The sequence below is a fragment of the Pipistrellus hanaki genome (assembly GCF_964339955.1).
Source record: "Pipistrellus hanaki genome assembly, chromosome: X".
Lineage (NCBI taxonomy): Eukaryota > Metazoa > Chordata > Mammalia > Chiroptera > Vespertilionidae > Pipistrellus > Pipistrellus hanaki.
The window spans coordinates 96,035,943-96,043,080 of NC_140524.1; the positions used below are offsets into that span (position 1 = coordinate 96,035,943).

Genomic DNA, 7,138 nt, shown 5'->3' on the forward strand with positions numbered 1-7,138 from the left:
CAACAGGAATGCAGACTATTCATCTAGGATGGGATTTTTCAACCATGGCACTATGGACATTTGGGACCGGGTAATTTGTTGTGAGTGCTGCCTTGTGCGATACAGGATGTTTCGCCACATCCCTGGTCTCTACCCTTTAGATGCCAATAGCACCCAATCCCCCCCACCAGTCATAGCAACCAAAAGTGTCTGCAGATACTGTCAATAGCCCCTGAGATTTTGTTCCCTGGGATATACTGAGTTGTCACGACTAAGGGAGGGATGCTGTGGGCATTTAGTGAGTAGAGGCCAGGGATACTGTGAAATATTCTACAGTACAGAGAACAGTTCCCCACAACCAAGAATTATCCAGTCCCAAAGTCAATAGGGCTGTGGTCGAGAAACCCTGATCTAGAGGAAGAGCCCATGTCTAGATCTCTAGTGGCACAGGTAGGTAGGTGGGCAGATGTGGGGGGTACTTGTGGAAGCTCTCCTGATTGCTTCCATATTTTCACTGACATAGGAAGCAATTTTATCAGCTGTGAGATTGGTGAAGAAGGTTCAAGAAGTTTAGGAAGAGAATATAGGAAACTATCCTTTAGGAAAGGTGGACAATGAATGGACAGGGGACGTGGACATGATTCTGGGCCGCATCAAGGGCTCACTTGAAATCAGTAGTTAAGAATTTAATATGGGAGAAACTGGTTTGGCTCAGTGGATAGAGTGTCAGCCTACAGACTGAAAGGTCCCGGGTTCAATTCCAGTCAAGGGCATGTACTTTGGTTGTGGGCACATCCCCAGTAGGGGGTGTGCAAGAGGCAGCTGATCGATGTTTCTCTCTATCCCTCTCCCTTCCTCTCTGTAAAAAATCAAAAAAATTATATATATATATATATATATATATATATATATATATATATAATTTAATATGAAACTTCTTCCTGGAGCCACATTCAGAGGTGGAATGGCAGGGAGAGAGCTGAATTTAGAAGATTGTGATCTTGCTACAAGCAACAAAAAAGGCAAACAAGTGATAAAAATGACCACAGAACTTGAGCAGGGTAAGAAGACAGAGATCTTATGGTAAGCAACTATGAAAAGGTAGGTGAGCAAAAAGTACCAAACATTTTGAACATGGTGAGCCCAAAAAAGGGGAAAAAATAAGCTGAAGTCTATTATACCAAGGTAATGACTCACTTACTTAATAAATGCTTCAGTACTCATTGGAAGACATAATACAATTGTTTCTCAATGAAACCAAGTCCACTGAGCTTTTTAAATCAGATTAGTGTTTGGGACTGCAGTCCATTTGACTGAGTTTCCCTCCAGCAGTGAAGCCAAACACAGGGGAAGCCACACTGAACATAGGAGAAATCAAAGAACTCAAAAACCTTGAAGTGACTTCTCGTCTTCATTTACTACTTTATGTATTTGTCTTATACTCGATGAGATGATCATAGGCATTACCTGAGGGTGACATATCTCACAAATCCAAGTACACAGACTGAAGTGCCGGGCAAAACTGGGGCCATCTGAAGCACTACCCATGACTCTGGTGGTTTCAATGTGAAAATCAATAGCTGTTTCCGCAGGTCCTTGGTTCCTGCTTTTGTGGATTTCATTTAAAATTACAAAAGATAAAAACAGAAAAAGTATCCATTTCCTCACGGGCATGCATACAAAATATTACAAAAGACCATGGCACTCTTATGGGAAAAACATGGGCCTCCCAAAAAGACTTAGGTATCGAAAGACTATGAGCCCAGCCCTGCCACTCACCAGCAGAATGGTCTCAGACAAGGCATTCACTATCTTCGGCTTCAATTTCTTCAGCTGAAAATAAAAATATTTACTACTAGCGGCCCAGTGCACGAAATTCGTGCACAGTACAAGAGGATTAATTAGAGGAAATAATTTAATATTGCTACTTGCCCTTTCTCTATAATAGAAGTGTCAGAGATGAAAGAAAATTAGTAAAATGTATATGAAAACCTTCCTTCTGTCAGAGTCTGGGGCTCACCATGGGACCCAGAATCAAGTCCCCACCCACTCACATGCACCTCAAAATCGCATGAGACCCAGACCAGACTGGCGCCCCCCCTCCAATGGGCTAGATCCAGACCCAGCCAGTCTCACCTTGTCAAGCCCGACCAGGCAGGGGTGTGCCTTGTGGTCCCCCCGTCAAGTGCCACCAGGCGGGGAGGGGGGGGGGCGGAATGCAGCCTTAGGTCCCCCGGCCCAGCACCAGGAGGGGGGCACAGCCTCAGGTCCCCCATCAAGCCCCACTGGCAGGGGGGAGCAGCTTCAGATCCCCTATCAAGCCCGCTGGGTGGGAGGCACGGCCTGAGGTCCCCTGTCAAGCCCTGCTGGGGGGGGGGGGGAGGACACATGGCCTGAGGTCCCCTGTCAAGCCCTGCTGGGGGGGGGCGGGGGACATGGCCTGAGGTTCCCTGTCAAGCCCAGCCAGGCAGCTGATCGATGTTTCTCTCTATCCCTCTCCCTTCCTCTCTGTAAAAAATCAAAAAAATTATATATATATATATATATATATATATATATATATATATATATATATATATATAAAATTTAATATGAAACTTCTTCCTGGAGCCACATTCAGAGGTGGAATGGCAGGGAGAGAGCTGAATTTAGAAGATTGTGATCTTGCTACAAGCAACAAAAAAGGCAAACAAGTGATAAAAATGACCACAGAACTTGAGCAGGGTAAGAAGACAGAGATCTTATGGTAAGCAACATGTCAAACAAGTGACATGGCCTGAGGTTCCCTGGCCCAGTGCTGGGTGGGGTGTGTGGCCTGAGGCCCCCCTGGCGCTGGGGCCAGGGGAGCAGCCTGAGGTTCCCTAGCCCAGGACCAGGATGGGAAGTGCACCTTGAGGTCCCCTGTCAAACCCTGTCAGGTAGAGGTTTCGACCTGAGGTCCCAGTCAAGCCCCACTGGGGCTGAGGGGAGGGTGGAGCATCAGGTCCCTGCTAATTGCTCATTAAGGCTCCTTATGGGAACATGGCCTCAGCTGTGGGTTCAGCCATCTTGGTGAGGGAGTGATGGTCAATTAGCATATTCCCTCTTTATTAGACAGGATGGTTACCTCACAGGAATAGATATATGAAAGTGCTTTGTAAACCATACTGTACTTCACTAGTTACGGAAACTGTGACTACACCTTGACAGCAGCAGGGAGTGGAACAAGTCTCCCTCCCTGTCAAAACGGAGAAAAGCAAGAGGAGTTTTTCACTAAAGGCAGAACCTGTGTTGCATGCATCGGAGGTGCACCAGCTCCTTTTCTACATGGGAACCTGACCAAAGCTTGCGCCTGGAGAACCCTCCCTTAGAGCAAGGGCAGGAAGAAAGCTGAAGGAAGAGCAAAGCACTCCCTTAGACACATACCAAAAACACAGCGGGTGAGTATGATTCAATTCTGAGACGCCTTGTTTTGAACTTACAGGGGTGTGGAAGCAGGTGGAACATACTTATTACTGAGCATCCCCGGGTCATGATGGCTCCTGGACTAGGAGGAAACATGGAGCTTTTATGAAGTCATCCTCTGCTGTTCCAGAGTCCTCCCAGAGTCCTAACAAAAAGGCCTTCTGGAAGGGGCCCCGCGAGGAATATTCCAGAGAGCTGACTAGCCACATATGTCAAACACAAGGCCCGCGGGCCAAATCCAGCCCGCCAGGCCTTGCAATGTGGCCCGCACCGCGCTGTCATCACTGCACTCCGCTGTCAGTTTATGACATTGTCAGTTTATGACTGTTCAGTAAACCATTCGGCCCGCGATTTAGGCTGGATTTTAGATTTTGGCCCCTTCTCTGATTGAGTTCGACACCCCTAGTAGGCCATAGGAACCTGGTACTAGAGAACCCAAGCACTAACTGCAGGCCTGCCTCTATTTCTGTGCAAAAACGGACATGGCAGATAACTGCCCCCATTTTCCCACCTGGAAAGTTGGGATAACATTTAGACCCAGAGAAGTGGGGGGGGGGGGGGGGGGTTGGGGGAGGGAGAGGGTGTCTAGTCCAACCCATGCATTTCATATAGGAGGACACGAAGGTTTGGGAAGTGAGCTAACTAGATATATAATTCAAGAGGACACGGCTAGTAAGTAGCCAAGAGAGGACTCCAATCCAAAGCATGTCCCCAGATTAGCGCACTTTCCACACACCTGTTTCTTTCAGGGGCCTGAATGGGTTGTTTTCCTACAATCAGTATCATTTCTCCATCATGCTGGTAGCTTCGGAGGAAAACTCCAGCAAAAAGGACAGCCGCAGCCTTCAGCCATGTCCCACCCAGCACTTAAAGATGTGGTTTTGCCAAAACCGGTTTGACTCAGTGGATAGAGCATCAGCCTGCGGACTGAAAGGTCCCGGGTTCGATTCCGGTCAAGGGCATGTACCTTGGTTGCGGGCACATCCCCAGTAGGGGGTGTGCAGGAGGCAGCTGGTCGATGTTTCTCTCTCATCCACTTTTCTAGCTATCTCTCTCCCTTCCTCTCTGTGGAAAATCAATAAAATATATTAAAAAAAAAAAAAAAAAGAGGTGGTTTTACCTGGTTTTCAAGCTTGAGGATGGCAAGCAATCCGAGGATGGTGACAGAGATCCAGCCAGAGGCACAGGTGAGGGAGGGGGGGCGAGGGGGGAGAGGAAGGTATGAATAAATGGCACTGACAATGAAAACCAGGAAGGAAGCCATGCAGGCGCCCTTTGTAGTGGAGGGTCCCAGCCCCCTATAGGGCCCACAGTCCTGGAACCACAGCGCCAGGTTCAAGGGTTTAGTGCTCTGAGGTCATCGTTTTGGAATTCTTAATAACGCGCACAAAAGACCTGGCACTTTTTATGTTGCATTGGGTCCCTCACATGTTGTGTCTGCTCCTGCTTCACGCACCCCCCACCCCACCCCAGCCATAAAGGGGTGGCTTGTCTACACCACCACCCCAACCCTACCCCAGCCAAGAGCAAACCAAAATCCTGCATGCTTAGCCCCTCTGGGGAGAAGGCTGTGGAAAGGTCAGGAGAGCTGTCATAGCCTCGCTTCTGGGGCAAGAGGCCGACTCCCCAGCGGCCTTTCCCAGCCCTGGCGAAATAAACGCCGACATAAAAGTGACCCCCGCCCCAGCCCACCCCACACCCCACACTCCACACCCCACGCGGCCTGAATCTCTGGCTCTAGCAGGCTCCTGGCCGCCCTTCAAACCGCCAGAAGCGGCTCAGTGTGCCCGTGGGGAAACTGAGGAACGTGCGGGCCCCTCACCAGCTGAGGGAAGCTGCCCTAAGGGGCTGTGTCCCGGCCGAGCGGGGGAGGGAGGGAGGACGGCGGGCACCTGGGCGCAGGGAGGGCGACCTGGCGCGTGGAGCCCACGAGCGGTCTCTACGTAGGAGCGTGAGCTCCGCCCCGCCCACCGCGAACGCGAGTTCTCGGGAGGGGGCGGGGCCACGGCGGGGGCGGAGTTACGGCGGAGAGGCGTGGCTCCAGCGGAACGCCGGCGCTGACGGAAGACTATAAGTAAACGAATGAAGGGGGCGCTTTACATGGAGGTTCCATAGTGTAGTGGTTATCACGTCTGCTTTACACGCAGAAGGTCCTGGGTTCGAGCCCCAGTGGAACCACCCCGAGGCCCCCTGGCCTCGGTTCTCGTTTTCACTTTTTAAAGTGCTTTGAGTCGTTCACATGAAAGCATAGAAAAGAAATCGAAGTGTTTTCCTTTCTCCCTTTAAAACAAACTTTCATTTTATTGTTTTAATTTTTAGAATGCTTTTATCACAGAAGCGTAATGAAAGAGCCGGCTCCTCCATTCCCGGCCGCCATCGCCTCAAATGAAAACAGCAGAGATGGGGCCCCGTGATGTTGTAGTCCGGGGCACACAGCAGCCCCCCAGGACGCTACTCCCATCTTCTCTCCGCTACTTCTGGGCGGCCTGAAACCTAGAGCTGGCGGGCAGCAACACCATCCAGCGCGGCCCTTTCCCTGCCCAAACCCTCCAAATAAAATATGGCAATACGCCAGCTCTTTGATTGCTGTTCAATAATTGAAGGGTTATTAATTATGATTTATTAAGGATTAATAATAACCATTCTGTTTTGGATAATTATTGTTTATCAAATTATTATTATTTAAAGTTTTTATTAAACTTTAAATTCAGAGTAGGGAAAACAATCTTTTTCTATTTAGAAATTTAATAAAACAGTTCTTTTCTCATTTAAAGTACTACATATGTCTCCTTCACAACCCTTTTCTTTTTAATACAACAGTGGAGTTTGTTGAATAGACCTTCGTCTGTTTAATGAATCCATATACAGTACAGAATAAATGTCAGGCTTGTAGACACCCAATAAACACGATTGAACAACGCTTCTCTAGTTCCTTTTTGTTCCTCTATTAGTTCATTACACTTTCATTTTGAGGGGTCATTATCTTTCTAATATTGGCTTTTTTTTTTTTTTTTTTTTTTTTTTTTTTTTTTGACAAGAGGAAAGAAGGAAAGGTGTCTGGGAGTCTGGAAGCTGAGATGGGATAGTGGTGGCCATTCATTTGGTTCTTAATGAATCATTAGCATTCATTAGGAACCAAAAAGGCAAGGGGAACCGCAGTCCTTTTCTCTGCATTTTTTTCCAAATAGTGTTGCTCATACAGTGTGTAAATTTGCACCCTTTTCTAGCTCTAGAGTATGACATCTGATTGTCCCTGTAATTACAATCTCTTCAAGTTTTAACTTTTTTTTTTTTTTTACCATCTTCACCATTTTTAAGTATACAGCTCAGTAATGTGAATTATACTCACACTGTTGTCAAAAGGATCTCCAGAACTTCTTACACATATAATCCCATTTAATTCTCAAACTAACCCCATGAAGTAGGCTTTATCATTTCCTTACAGACCAAAACGTTGAAACGCAGAGACCTGAAGTAACTTGGCCCAAGGTCACAAAACAAATGGTTGAGCTGGGATTTGCACCGTCTGGCTTGGGAACCTGCTTTTAACCCTACCTGTTGCACTGAAACCCCTAACCTTGGCCATGGATACTGTTTCCAACTTTTTGTTATTATAAATAACCCAGCAATGTATTTTTAGCATTTCCCAGAGTGACTAGATATGAACATGAAGCCAAGTTGCTCTCTAAGAGGGGAATCCGTGTCATTGTCACAG

The 7,138-nt window shown here is 47.5% G+C and overlaps 1 protein-coding gene across 1 annotated transcript in view; it reads right to left on the bottom strand.

The window, feature by feature from the left end:
- PPEF1 (protein phosphatase with EF-hand domain 1) overlaps positions 1–3,459 on the bottom strand; it is a 106,048-nt gene extending 102,589 nt beyond the window's left edge. Inside the window, exon 1 of the mRNA XM_084869602.1 lies at positions 3,441–3,459. The gene's annotated coding sequence lies outside the window, so the exon portion shown is untranslated. The remainder of the gene's footprint in view (positions 1–3,440) is intronic.
- Positions 3,460–7,138: the final 3,679 nt, after the last annotated feature.